The following is a 15,394-nucleotide window of genomic DNA, read 5'->3' on the forward strand; positions in this document are numbered from 1 at the left end:
CAAGGAAGGCAATAGGTTCTTTTGTAGAGTCTAGAACGTGAAATGAGAGCCTTAGAAGACAAATTATCAATTTATGACGAGATTGATTAGAAAATTTTCATTTACTAAAGTGAGATTTTGTTTTCATGGACTGGTATTTAATACTTTATTCGTACCTTGAATCATTCCTATAATTGGGAAAACGACTTATATTTATACAAATTTTTGTTCTAATACATAATTTCATTCACTTTCAGCGGTTGTTGTAACTTTTTCTTACTATGCCTCCTCGACACAATTTCATCTATAAACATCAGACACGCTCAAACTCAATTCACAGCCGGCTTTTTGTATCCCAACTTGCAAACAGCCTCTGCATTTACGTTAAAAAAGTCTCTCATGTCTACATAATCTTGCACACGTTTCACTATCTTAAGAAAAATTTCTTATCTATCTCAACAAACTGTGTTCTACTGTATACCATACATCTTTAACACCTAGCATATCACATCAACAAATTGTACCAAAGGCTTTCCATGGCTTCCATATCAATAGAACAAAATGGGTCAGTCGAGGAGTTGAAGCGAAGGGAAACATTTTAAATCGAGTTTGTTCTCGAAAATAAACATATGTAGTCAGGTTTGACATTCCGACCAAAAAAGTTAGAAGAAAGGCTTTTTATTCACAAGCGTCTTCTGAAAGTATATATTTTCTCCACAATCATTGAAATTATTGTGGATTTCAGTTAATGTTTCTCAGAGCGTTGGATGCACGCTAAGGAAGATTTGTTTACATTTTGGGTGGATCTTCATCTAGATGCTGAGTTAGAATGTGTGTCAGTAAAGTATCTTGGGGAGTTATGTTTACTGCCACACTGTTAAGAATATTTGCAATAACGGTAAATGTCTGGCAACATTTATTCCAGGATTTTTACCATTTTAAAAACGGTTATATTGACGTAAAGGAGTGATATTACGGTTACCAACCCATAAAAGATAATAACAAAGTAAGGTAAAAATACGGTCGACTGTATTTTACTGAAATACAGTTGAGAACAGTATATTTTTACGGAGAATTTCAGAGTAAAATTACGGTTTTTCCTAACTGTGCAGCCTGTATGATTCATGATGATTTTAAAAATGTTCAGATCTGGTTGATAACTAATTGTTCGTAGTGTTGATGCTGGAAGAATTATAATTACGTTACAGAATTATTTAATTTCAGCTTTATCGTGAGTGGCAACAAAACAGCTCCTGCTGGTCAAAGTACGGTACTATGTTCATATCGCAGTAGGTCATTTTGCAAATAAACTTGGAGAATGTTCTCACAAGGGAATTACTTCAGTATCTGACAAGCTTTTCACAATTGTTAAAGCTAAATTTCGATCTGGGCCGTGAATGGGATACACAGATATTTACATGTTACGCAAAGCATGAATTTCAAGATTTTATTTTCATCATACACTGTTACATAAAAACGTAATTTTAATCGGAAATTTGCCGTGAAAATCTACCGTTCTAACCCGTATTTCAGTAAAATACAGCCGACCTTAATTTTACCATGCTTCGCTATTATCCTTTACGGGTTGGTGACCGTAATTTCACATCTTTACGTCAATATATCCATTTATAAAACGATAAATGTGTGGCAACATTTATTCAAGGATTTTTACCGTTTTTACGACAAATCTTTAACTGTGTACTTCCTAATAATCGCATCTAAGGAGCTGTTAAGTTTTGTGCCTGATTTTGAGCTCCAAGTATAGATGGACATCGGTGTAATTATGATCATGAAAAAATAATAATAACATTAATAAGCATGGAATTAACACCAACTTTAATATATGATGTACAAAGAGGGAAGCACATTCAAAACAATATTTATATTTTTTCATTTTTCAAAATCTCTCTCTCTCTCTCTCTCTCTCTCTCTCTCTCTCTCTCTCTCTCTCTCTCTCTCTCTCTCTCTCATAATTGTTTATAGACTTTTAGTATTCTATTTCCCTTAATTTTACTTTTATCAGATTATTCTTGAACTTTAAGCTAATTTACATTGTAATAGTAGGGTTGTGTTACAACCGAGTTCAGGCTTACGATGTTCTGTTATAATTGGTTGTTTGTAAGTCCTCGAGAGATAGTCAGACACGAGAGATAAGGGTGAAAATTGCGTGGACAAAGCTTAATGATGATTGATAGCCGATTATGATTTATGCTACTCTTCGTATCTTTAGTAATTCCCCCTCTTCTCTTTTTTATTTCTAAAACAAGCAAAAAAAAAAATATAATTTTAGAAGTTATTTCCACCTGAGGGCAAGATAAATGCATAAAATAAATATTTTTTTCTTCGCCTTTTGGAACGCTATATATTACTGTCACTAAAACTAATTTAGATGAATAATGATTTCTAAAACTATGGATTCTCATATTCATGCCACTAATTGAATGATAAAAGCTTTGAAACTTAATTTTTATTGTATTTTGTTTTAGCATTTTTACACAATATAACAATTTCCTTGGTCGAAAAGCGAGATACCTCTTCCATGGGATTAATTTCGCTACTCGATTTAAAATTCATATTCATAATGTGCCTTAAAAATAGATGTAATTTTTTTCCTTAACAACGTTCCACACTTTTCAATATCTTCAAGAATACCCTGGACACTATAGACGATTTCTCAAACATTTCACTTTGAAAAAATGGTTATATATCAAAGAGACCTTTTTTTTTTTAATCAACATTGTTCGATTGAGTTCACCTCTTTCTTTTTCAGTGGTTCATGAAATGGAAAATAAAAAGTGAGTACTCAGATAGTACTATTTGTAAGCTTAAAAAGGAAGTCCCACTTTCCTTAACATGAACCAAAAAACAAGCAAATGGTTATCTTTCTCTATAGAAAGATAATCTCAGTTTTTCGGGCATCCCTTCGATATATGGGGGACAGAGCCTTTACAAAGAAACTATGCTTGTAGATCTATAGTAGGTTATAGTTATTGTCCTACTTGTTATAAGGAAGGATCTGTGTTTTATACGGGGTAGCCAGTAGAAACGTCCCTACCTAGCAATATGTTGGACTGTGGTTCGAGACCCACTCAAGTTCAATAGGTTTCTATAGTGCCTTCAACCTCACCATTATTGTGAGTTAAGGAGTGTTGGGGGTGGGGGGCGGTGTTTGGAAGAGCCTATAAGTCTACCTGCCGAATCATCAGCAGCCATTGCTTGGGCCTCCCTGGTCCTAGCTTGGGTGGAGATGGGGATTGGGTGCTGATCATATATATATATATATATATATATATATATATATGTATATATAGATACACATATATGTGTATATATATACATATATATTTATATATATATATATATATATATATATATATATATATATATATATATATATATATATATATAAAGGTTTAAAGATCAGTCATGACTGGCAGTGGCAAGGGATAGTGACCATGCCCCAGATACTGATCATATATATGTGTATATATATATATATATATATATATATATATATATATATATATACACATATACTTTTATATACATAGATATACAGCCACCGAAAATATTAAATAAGAAATTCATTGATTAATATTTGAAAAAAAAACAACTAATATATACTTTAGGGATTTTTTTAAAATAACATGAAGGTAATAACATTCTTAAATAGCAAAGGTTACCCCAAGTAATAATTTTTTAGGGAAACAACTGAATTTGATTAATCAAAACATAGCTTCATTTGCAAAATTTATATAAAACAATTAATCATTTGACCAAACGTGAAAGGATATTCTCCACCTGTGTTTTATAAGGAAAATCAAAATGAAAATATCGTTATCTTGAGAGTTTCCGCCCATCCTGAAGTATGAAAATTAATTGAATAATTATATTATTGTCACAATAAAATCTAAATCTTCGAGCGATTACACCTGTGTTGAAACTACCACTTTGTACTTAGCATCACATATTCTTCATGCTATTTTTTTCAAGATGATTGTTACTTTTTCTAAAAAGAACAAAGTACTAATTATATTAAAAAGAATCTGTCAGCCATGAAAAAAGAAAAAATGTGACACTGAATACTAATGAATTCTGCACGGGATGTTTTACTACCTTTGAAATTACATGCATAATTGTATGACACGTACACAAGCTAAACTGCAGAAGCCCGTTTGGGAAAGAGAAATAGATATGAAACCACCAACGTAGTTCTCATTTTATGTACCTCACGAAACTATTAATATCATCATTATTTTCCAAGTGTCATTATCCATTTGGTCTTTAACGAAAGGGAATACAAAAGAAAATATCGGGACAAGAAAAATATACTTTACCATAGAACCCAAAAAGGTCTTAATTTAAAATTATACGCATATACATACGCAAATATGAAACTCTCTCTCTCTCTCTCTCTCTCTCTCTCTCTCTCTCTCTCTCTCTCTCTCTCTCTCTCTCTCTCTCTCTGCAGAAATTGGTATTAAAGTGGCACACCCACCTGAATTCCCACTAGTTCGCCATTATTTTTCTTTCTTTGTGGATTTAGACCTATTGCGTCAAGTCATTTCTCATCTTCCAACTTATGTCTATAGTTTTATCCCGCTGATTTTCCCTTTGGGTTTTTTCGGTGCTTCACTGTCATCTTCGGTCAGATATCAAGGATATTCATCGACGCGCTACGCTTATTGTACAAATTGTAACGGGAGAAATATCAACTCTGAGTGATAAATTCAATAGGTGCATGCATGAATACGTAAAAAAAAGTAAGTGTTCATGTTAACTAGCATAAAAATAAACACGTAAGCCGACTGATGAATAATGAAAAACATAGAAATAAATCTTTGTCAAAATCTTTGATAGTAGGTGGCCGAACAAAAATACAACTTAATACATTGATACACAAAATTATAAACTACAATAACTGCATAGCAATACAGGCCTAGAATATTTCATTAGATAGCCTGATTTAAAAAACACTTGTGAAAACGTTTATTAGTATATAAGAATGTTGAAAGCATATACCACCTCTTTAGAAATAAATATGTTAAATACAGGACTGAAAACTTTCAGAAACTAATGTAGTTGTAGTTGTCGACAAGCAGATTTGTTTTGAAATCAAGAACATTAGTCATTAATGAATTACCTAGATTAAAGGGAATCTATTCTAAATCATGATTCGGATACAGTAAATTATTGACACAACAGGGACATTCCCCATTGACTTTATTGCTTACCTATAATTCTTATGAATATTCTTTACTTCTCCCACTTGATAAAAGAAAAAAAAATATCATCAACATAGTAGGATAGGAATGTTATTGAAGCTGTCCTTTTATGCCACAACTATTGAGGTTTCCTGAAGATATCAACCGTCAAAAGATGAGAAATTTTAAGTTCTATTTTGAAGGGCAGGCTTAAATTAAGTAATTCACGTGTGAAGGGATAATAATTACATCATCGTCGCAAGGATTAGTCAACCATGACCACGGCTGGTGATGTTAAGTTAAGCGTCCTAGCTAGATCTAAAGGAAACAGTCCCTAAGGAATCTTGAGGTCCCCGACCTTGTTAATAGGTTAATAGCACGTAATATTTTGGCTCTTCGGATACCACTAATTTCTGGTGTTAGCCTTAGAATATAGACGCTCGTTACCTTTGTCTACCAATGAAATCGATTCTATAATCTATTGACCCGTTCACTTGACAGTGACAGATGACACATCAAGTCCCTTGGAGTAATATACTCACCTGACATGCCTTCTTTTTTACACAGCATTACCGCAAATAACATGGAAGAAAAATGAACGCCCTTGCCAGCTGAGTCTTTAAGCATTCATGACTTGTGTCCTTAGAGGATGCGTGGAACGATAATGAAATTGTATCGGGGCTACATTTTGCTTTCTATTTCACCTCAAGAGATCTAATTAACATACACTCGGAACAACCTGCCAATCACACGGGCTATTAGCGCAGTTCTTTCCCAAACGTAGCCTTAATGCTATTTGTATTCATAAGCATTAAACAAAGCCAGTTCTCTTAAACTTTGTCTTTATTAGGAGGGAGGGAATGGGGAGTGAAGTGTCAGCTTGTGACATTTTACATAAACACGAAGTAAGTTAAAAGTTTTCAATTGCCTTCCTTTCAATCATGAGTATCTTAACTGTTTGGAACCTCTGGGCTTATTTTGTAGCTGCTTGGTCAATTAGTTTTATTGCACCCTATTACAGCCATATAACCAATGTTCTTAACCACTGGACATAACCTAATATTGGATGAAGGCCTTTACTGCTGATAAAGTTTGCGCATTCGATAAAGCCTCTCATTGAACCATAAATGCAACTATCAGTGTTCATAGTTATGATATATTTTGTAAAACTTGATTTTATGCCTAGCGTTGTAATCTAACCTTTGCTTAAATTTACAATTTTCACTGTTTGCCATTACTACATACTGTATACCACTTTTCTTTAGTATATGAACATACAATTCCAATCTGTATTTAGGCTAATAATCTTATATATACATGTATTCACACACACACACACACACACACACACACACACACACACACATATATATATATATATATATATATATATATATATATATATATATATATATATATATATATATATATATATTTATTTATATGTGTATGTATGTATATGTATATGAATTTTCAATTTCTTTCGTATTTGCAATATTGCTTTAGCCGTATTAGTGTCTGAAGATCTCTTTTCCACATGAACTTGGACTGAATCTTTATTGCAAATCCCATCTATGTAAAGATTTTGTCCTGTCCAATAGAATTTTTTATTGTTATTATTACTATTATTATCATCATCAGTATTATTATTATTATTATTATTATTATTATTATTATTATTATTATTATTATTATTATTTTCATTACTATTATTCTTTAGATTATTATTATTATTATTATTATTATTATTATTATTATTATTATTATTATTATTATTATTATTATTATAACCGTAACAAATATAAGTTTTCACCATGTTTCTTGGATGTACACAACTTTAAGTCTACATGAACCCGCTTGTGTCCTCTTAAAAGGGTCCTTCTTCAAGGATAACGCCAGGGAGTTTTTTTTTTTTTTTTTTTTTTTTGAGTTTTATATATTGACTCACCAACATGTACGTGTATCACAGTATAAGTTTCCCACTTGTTCACCAAAGTGTAATTGAATGTGAATTTTGCGCGGGAATTGAAGACACCCCCCCCCCCCCCCCCCCCACCCGAGCTTTAACGCCAGGAGTGAGTAACTCAAGCAATGGATTTTCTCTGTTACTTTACTAATATCTAAAGGAAATCATCAAACCTTTTGCACTCAATGGTATAATTAAATTCAATCTATCTCTCTTACCACCTAAATTGGACCCTTCTCTCTGGTTACGGTTAATTTTACCTTAGCCTACACATACACAGAATAGTCTGGCCTATTCTTTTACATGATCTCCTCTGTCCTGTCCTCATACACCTGACAACGCTGAGATTACCAAACAATTCTTCTTCACCCGAGTTGTTACTGCACTGTAATTTTTAGTGGCTGCTTTCATTTTGGTAAGGGTAGAAGAGACTAATTAGCTATGGTAATGTTTCCTTTCCTCACTGGACTATTTTCCCCGTTGGGGCTCCTGGGCTTATAGTATCCTGCTTTTTCAACTAGGGTTGTAGCTTAGTAAGTAATAATGATTATGCAATCCTTTACTCAACTAGTTTTATTTGAGAATCTATTTTGTTTTTCTTCTCTTCTTAGAGTTAGAATTTTACACCATTAATGTTACTTCTAATTTTCTACAACGATGATTTGTAACCATATTCACTGTCAAGTGTAATTTATTAATTTCATAAATAACCCCATTTACAATGGATGAATATCATGTTATCTAGACTCGAGTGAATTCTTTTAGTTAATTGAGATTATTATTATTTTTTTTGACAGACCACTTTACTTTTTTCATCTATTAATTTCTGAATAAATATTTCTTACTTTTTTGGGGACTAAAAATAGAATCATGTTAAGATACTTCTTCACGTCGCAGGAATGCACGTGCGCACACACACAAACACACACGCGCACATACACACATACACACGAAAATGTGACTGTCGGAGAATGAGATACGTGAAGTTTACACAAAATAAACATCACTTTGAAAAAAACAATCACAATAATTAGACAATGGAGAATTCATGGAAATCAAAAAGATTAATGAGCGACGTATGTAACATATGAGAATTCCAAGATGACGTCAAGAAATGATATAAAATCATTACAATATTGGTCACATTCTTACGTCAGTAAGATCACAATAATCATAAGCAAAATGCTAGAAATAAAATATGCCTTCCCGTGTTCCAACAAATAGGTTATAACCTTAGTGAGTACTGTATTCGTATAGAAATATGGAAATCAAAATCATATCACTAATATATTCGGAAAATGATTGCAAGAATAGAAATAAATAAACATCATTAGCAATGCGGTGCAAAAAAATTCTTCATGTGACGTTTTAGTTTTCTATCCCGAATTAAGGTCATGCATTTTATTACGTAGCAAGTTCTATCAAGGCCACGTAAAGATTATGCATATGAATTTCTGCTCTTTGTTTAGGGCCACAGATTTTCAGCATGGAAATATATTTTGCTTCTATTATACGGATCACAGTTGTCAAGTTAATGGTCTGATTAAAGTTTCCTTTAATGTGCTGATAGTTCATTTTACTCAGGTCTTTCATTATATCTTGCCAATCTTCATAGGCATTAACCAATTATGCCAGTAGTTTACACCTAAAAAGCAATTCTTCAGTACTATACTGTCTAAAAAGAATTTCACAATAGGAGTAATGTGATCTTTCAGGAAGGAGTAAAGGAGAAGGTTTCATGAATAAAGTGGTTGAACAATCTTCTAAAAGCTTAGTTGTATCAAACCTATGTAGTCTATATACATTTCTGCAGGGTGCTTTCAGTTTTAATTTCAGTCCGGCAATGAGGAGCTGGTGACCACTTCCAATATCTGCGCCTCTATAGCTTCTTACATTTCTCAGAGATATCCTTCTCTCTTTATTAATGGCTCTATGGTCTATTTGAATTTTTTAATTGCCACATTTTTAACTAGCTGATTGTATTTGTGGTAGTGGTGTTTTACAATTCAAATTCTTTATTACTATAACTTTTAGTGAAACTTTTTCTGTTGTTTAAAACCAATGATATTTTAATAATATGGTTTATTTTCCATAGTATTTCTTAATTGTTTCCACTTATTATGATTAATAATCTATTTATTGTATTTCAAAATATTTGTATTGTCAAATATCTTTGCCGCAGCAGGCCTCAGTGCCTTTATTGGCTTCTTGTGTGTATTTTTTATAAGTAAGAATAAATAAAGTTGAAAATGTCTAAAAGAGTCTTATTATTATAATTACATGCACCAAGGAAGTTATTTATTAATTTGTCTGTGTTTCCGTCTGTCTGTAGACAGGATTCCGTCATTGCTACTCGGCGGATTGTGACGAAATTTTTACCACAGATAGGTCTTAGGCCATGGACGACCCCATTAACTTTTGGAGAAGATTCGGTTCCGAATCTGGATTCTAGATCCAGATTTGCATTTTTTGTCTATGTGTCTGCCTGTATGTTTTAGGTCAAGAATACTACGATGACCTCTGCTAAAGCATCCGTTTCTACTACAAATTTTGTACTGTCATTTATGACTCAGCAAAACCTGCAATATCTCTTGATTGGATCTGTTGAATGCTTCCAGTGCTCTGGAAGTCACTGGAATACTGTGTCATTCAACAATAACCTGAATCTTCTTTGAAGCTTGGGACCCAATAAGGAAAGTGAATCAGTAGTATGAGAGCTCAATACCATGCTATAGCATCCTCAAGAGACTTGGCATTTCCAGCAGTGGGTAAATGCACTCTAGGTTAGGCCTGATAACGTGAGCTTTGATTTTGTGGTCCCTAATACTCAGCCACTCGGCAGATCCGTTCTAGGTGAGCATCACGTCCTTTCTTAGAGGAGCCACAGACTGTGATATGATCGCTTAGGCAGAAGTATTCAAGCCTTCAGTGTGGATTATACTGTCCAGAGTCTGCTGAAAACAAGCAGCCCCTTTTCTTATGTCAAATACAACCCAAGTAAACACAAGTAGTCGTTCAATCACTTCAAAACCAGTGTGTAATATCTTTTCAATTTTCAGAGGTATTTTGTGGTATACTTATTTGAGATCAAGGGAGCTGAAGTAAGGTGTATTATTATTATTATTATTATTATTATTATTATTAAGCTACAACCCTATTTGGTAAAACATGATGTTACAAGCTCTAGGGCGCCAACCCGGAAAGTAGCCTAGGGAGGAAATGAAATAAAGAAACAAATAAACTAAATATGAGAAGTAATGAATAAAAACATAGAATATTTCAAGATAAGCAACATGGTCAAAGTAGATATTGCTAAGACGAGTTGCACATTCAGGTTCGGGAAACGGTTGATTGTTTGGTAGTAGTCCACCACCATTCTCTTTTTTATTTTTATTCTTAATAATGAGAACTTGAGTTCACCATAGCCTCGATTCGGTATGGTGACCCTTTCTTGTAGTTGGCGCTCTTCCTTTTAACTCTAGCAATAAGATCTATCTTGTATAGTTCAGCCATCTGGAGCTATGTTCCCAAACAGTCTTGGAGGATTAACACTAACGACTGCCAAACTGCACAATTCATGAAGAGGTTGCCTTCCTCCAACCTCGACAGTCACCGACTAGCGATGTTTCAAAAACAATGTCACAATGAAACAAGAAAGCACAAATCTCCCATGATGTGCAATTAAACATCCTCATACTTGCTGCCATTGATGGTCAAACTGACCCAATGACCCAACAGTATTCCTATATTCCAGTAGTCTGGTGAGCAGAAGTCACAGAAACTATTCCCAATGCAGTTAATATCTTATGACCAGCAGATTGTGAAACTCCATGAACTTCCAGTGTCGGTCAAAGCTCCATCTGACACCTTAGCATCTAAAAGAATCCTTGTGACTGCCTTGGAGATGCCATACACTGTAGTGATCATTCATGCTATGACAGAGGTAGATGATACCTTCAATTTGATAAGTATTTGCCCAAGCTCAGTTAAAGACCAACAGACCCAGGCAGGGTCAAATTTTCTTGTGATTGGCAAACTCTGCCTTCTTTTGGTTGCACAATCTTTTTGGATGAAAACTTCTACAGAAGAAACACTTTCTGACACATGATCGTTTTGCATTCAGGGATTCAGGGTTAGACAAAGATATTTTGGATATGATTCTTCTGCTGACATCACCGCAGGAGCTGTCTCAAATTCAATGGATGTTGTTTGTGTGGGGAACTGGTGTGCCTGTTTCACAGCAGTGTGAAGTTTTAGTTCGAGATTCCCCAGAAGACTGTCGAATGACATTGGAAGCCATACCTTTTATGAAATCATCGCTGATGGCTAATTTTTCAACTTCGTCAGCAGAAGCAGGGTGAAAGTTACAGTCTTGATCTAAACTCTTTAGTCTTTAAAAACTGTCAAATATTTCACCAACCTGTTGCTTGTGAGTAGCCAAGTAGTCTTGCATAGACTTCACTTTTTGGCTTAATGAACCTTGCCTTCGATATTTTGAATGTCTGGGAGTAAGTAGCCACATTCTTGATCAGCTTGAAACATGTGTTCGAAGAAGCTTCAACTTGACTGGGCTTAGAGCAGGATATATTGATATGACAAATGCTTCGAATTTAGAACTGCACGTGCCCCACTCATATGCCACTGTCGATGACTCTGTGTCGATTTCGAGATTGCTGGGATGCAAGAAATTGTCCATTATTCAAAATCTGAAGCAATTTGGAGTGTTTGGTTTATTAAATTGAGATATGAGTAGACTTTCTCCGATGCTTCAACACTTATATAAACCAACCAAAATTTCACACGTTACATAACAGAAACAAACCAATAAACAATAAATTGAGTACAAATTCACCCCTTTCACATTCTTCTAAAATTTCTTTAGCTTAAGCATTAATCTTTTCCATAACTTACCTTTTATCTCCTACTTTATTCTTAATTTCATTATTCATCTTCACGAATACCATGTGTTCTGTAACGTAACAATATATCAAACATTCCTCTTTTACCTCAGTAAAATATATTTCTTCATCACATCTCTTACTATTTTTATCCTCCTTTCCTACCATCCTATACTCACAAACACACCATACTGATACTATAAGCTAATTCTTAATTCTACATTCCCTTCATTTTCCCTTTGCCATACTTCATCTATATTCTCCTTCTATGCTAGAAAAAAACTTCAACTTCCGAGTTCAGAAAAGATGGTTCGTTTTCGTAAGAGTCCCAATTTATTAACACTGTGACGATATTATAGGCTGATAGCGTTTAATAATTTCTATCAAAAAAGGGAACACTAATTGTTCAAGATTTAATTCAACAACGCAATCAAGTGCCCATAACAATCGAAACTTCACCTTATTACTTTATTCTTCTTAAATTCACTTTTATATTATATTTGTAGTCAATTTTTCAATTTCACTTCTCCAGCTTACACTTGCTTTCAAATCTACTTACATATAATAGAAAAAAAATGAATTTTGTTCAAATTCACTTAATTTTTTGTCGATTTTTAAAACATGATATATCATTAACCATAAACATCATCAAACTTATTTCCAAATCTCTTGATTCTAACCTACTCTAATCATTTCTCTGTCACCTATATTTGTGTTTAGATCAGCAAGCACAACCAATAATTATTATTCAATAAATATGTCCAGGAACAGATTTAGATTCTGAAAAAGTACTCTATTCCACTCTCATTATTTTGCAACCCATAATCTTAAAAGTAGAATAACCGAATTAACATATTTATGCTCTTTTACTCAAACACGGGTATATATATATATATATATATATATATATATATATATATATATAATATATATATATATATATATATATATATATATATATATATATATATATATACATAAATATACATCACTAACCTTCGTGATTTCAATCAATGTAAATATCAACCACAATGGCATTTAATATCAAATTCTACCTTTGGGAATGTATATCCGCTGGAATTCCAGTGGATATACATTCCCAAAAGGTACAATTTGATATTAAATGCCATCGTGGTATATATATATATATATATATATATATATATATATATATATATATATATATATATATATTTATATACACACACATATATATATATACACACATATATATATACATACATATATATATATATATATATATATATATATATATATATATATATACAGTATACAGTATATACATATATATACAGTATATATATATATATATATATATATATATATATATATATATATATATATATATATATATACAGTATACAGTATACAGTATATACATATATATATATATATATGTATATATATATATATATATATATATATATATATATATATATATATATATATATATATATATGTATGTATTCGCGTGTTCATGTATAAATATAAATATATATCTATATATATATATATATATATATATATATGTATATATATATGTATATATATATATATGTGTGTGTGTATATATATATATATATATATATATATATGTGTGTGTGTGTGTGTGTGTGCGTGGGTGTTTGTGTCTATTACCATACAAGATTTAGTGTTCAAAGAGTGTAGTGGCCGGTGGTTTTTGGGGTGAGGTTGCTAGCCTCACGTGATCACTCAAACTTAATTTTCAGTTGTTGGTGGCTATCTTGGTTTTTACCCCCTTAATATTTTCTTGAATTCCAATAGAAATAACAAATGATAACTAGTAGTCAAATAAATCTATATGTTTTGTTTTTCCAAAGCATCTTGCTTAAAGGTACACTCGGGCACACTTATATATCTAATTTCTTTTCTTGTTTTGTTAAAGCTTTTATAGTTTATATTGGAAATATCTATTTTGATGTTGTTACAGTTCTCAAAATATTTTATTTTTCCTTGTTTCCTTTCCTCACTGGGCTATTTTCCCTGTTTGGGCCCCTGGGCTTACAGCATTCTGCTTTTACAACTAGGGTTGTAGCTTAACAAGTAATAACAATAGTAATAATAATCTGCACATTTGGTCTATACATCTTGATACAAATGGTCCTTGGTTTTGCTGCCGTGATTTTTGTTCTGGTTTTTGTTAGTATATCTGGATTACGTTTGACCAAGAGCTAAAAGCTTATACTGATAGCATTACCCAAGTTAGAATGTGGAGGGCTGTGACGCATCTCATCAGGATCTGTGATATTAAGCCTCAAGTGTTTAATATATTCTGTAATATGTCCCAATAGAGGGGAGAGAACTTGAAGAGGTTGTTAATCCTGCCTTGAAGAGATAATACTCGGCAAATTAATTAAAGCCAATATACACGTCATTCCAAAGGGTAGGACGAAGAGGAGATTTCACGTGGCCGCGTTATCGCTATTTCATAGGTATTTATGTAAGTCAGTCTCATTTCCAAAGAAAATCTCGCCCACTCTGTCGTTTCCCCCATTATCAACGGAAACACCCACTGGACTGGAGGGTCGCCTCCTATCCAGTGGTGCCAGATGGGTTAGTCTAAAAATCCCTAAAATTCGTGATAAAAAATCCCCAAAACCGCCCAAAAATCCCCATTTCCAGAAATTTATTTTCTTCTAATATAGAAATTACTCACTATACTTCATGTAATTGTAAGTAAACTAATTGCAACAATTTAAAGGTTTACTCATCTCTGTTTCTTCATAGAACTATGTACAGAATATCGTCACCAGTCATCCAAAATCCCCAGATTTAAGGTTAAATTTCCAAATGTAAGGATAAATTCCCAAATCTAGGGATAATCCCCATATTTGGCACCACTGCTATCGACTGCTTAGTTGATAGTTGCCTTTTACAGCTTCAATGCTACTGGCTGAGGGGTAGCATTTTCCGTCACTATTGATGCTTCACTTGATAAAAGTTATGTATTTTACGAAAAAAAAGTATTAATTCTTTCACATTGGAAAATCTTTTTCTTTTCATAAAGATGTCTGGATTTTACAAAAAAAATGTCACTGATCATAAATATGACGGACTGAACTAATAAAACAATTTTTATGTTATTGTTAATCTCATTATAGAAGCTAGTTTTCAAGAATTTGCAATTCAATGTTTTTTAGTAATTCTATAACGTATCAGAAATTTAAGAATATGATACGGCAGAGAAATATAAAAGTATAACAATAAGAATCATTATCAAAAAGTAAATTTCTGTATTTTTATCTGGTTAGAAATTAACAAAAAATCAGCATTTTTTCAGAAAACTTGTTTTTGTATGTGTAGTA

The sequence above is a fragment of the Palaemon carinicauda genome, chromosome 45 (genome assembly GCF_036898095.1).
Source record: "Palaemon carinicauda isolate YSFRI2023 chromosome 45, ASM3689809v2, whole genome shotgun sequence".
Classification (NCBI taxonomy): domain Eukaryota; kingdom Metazoa; phylum Arthropoda; class Malacostraca; order Decapoda; family Palaemonidae; genus Palaemon; species Palaemon carinicauda.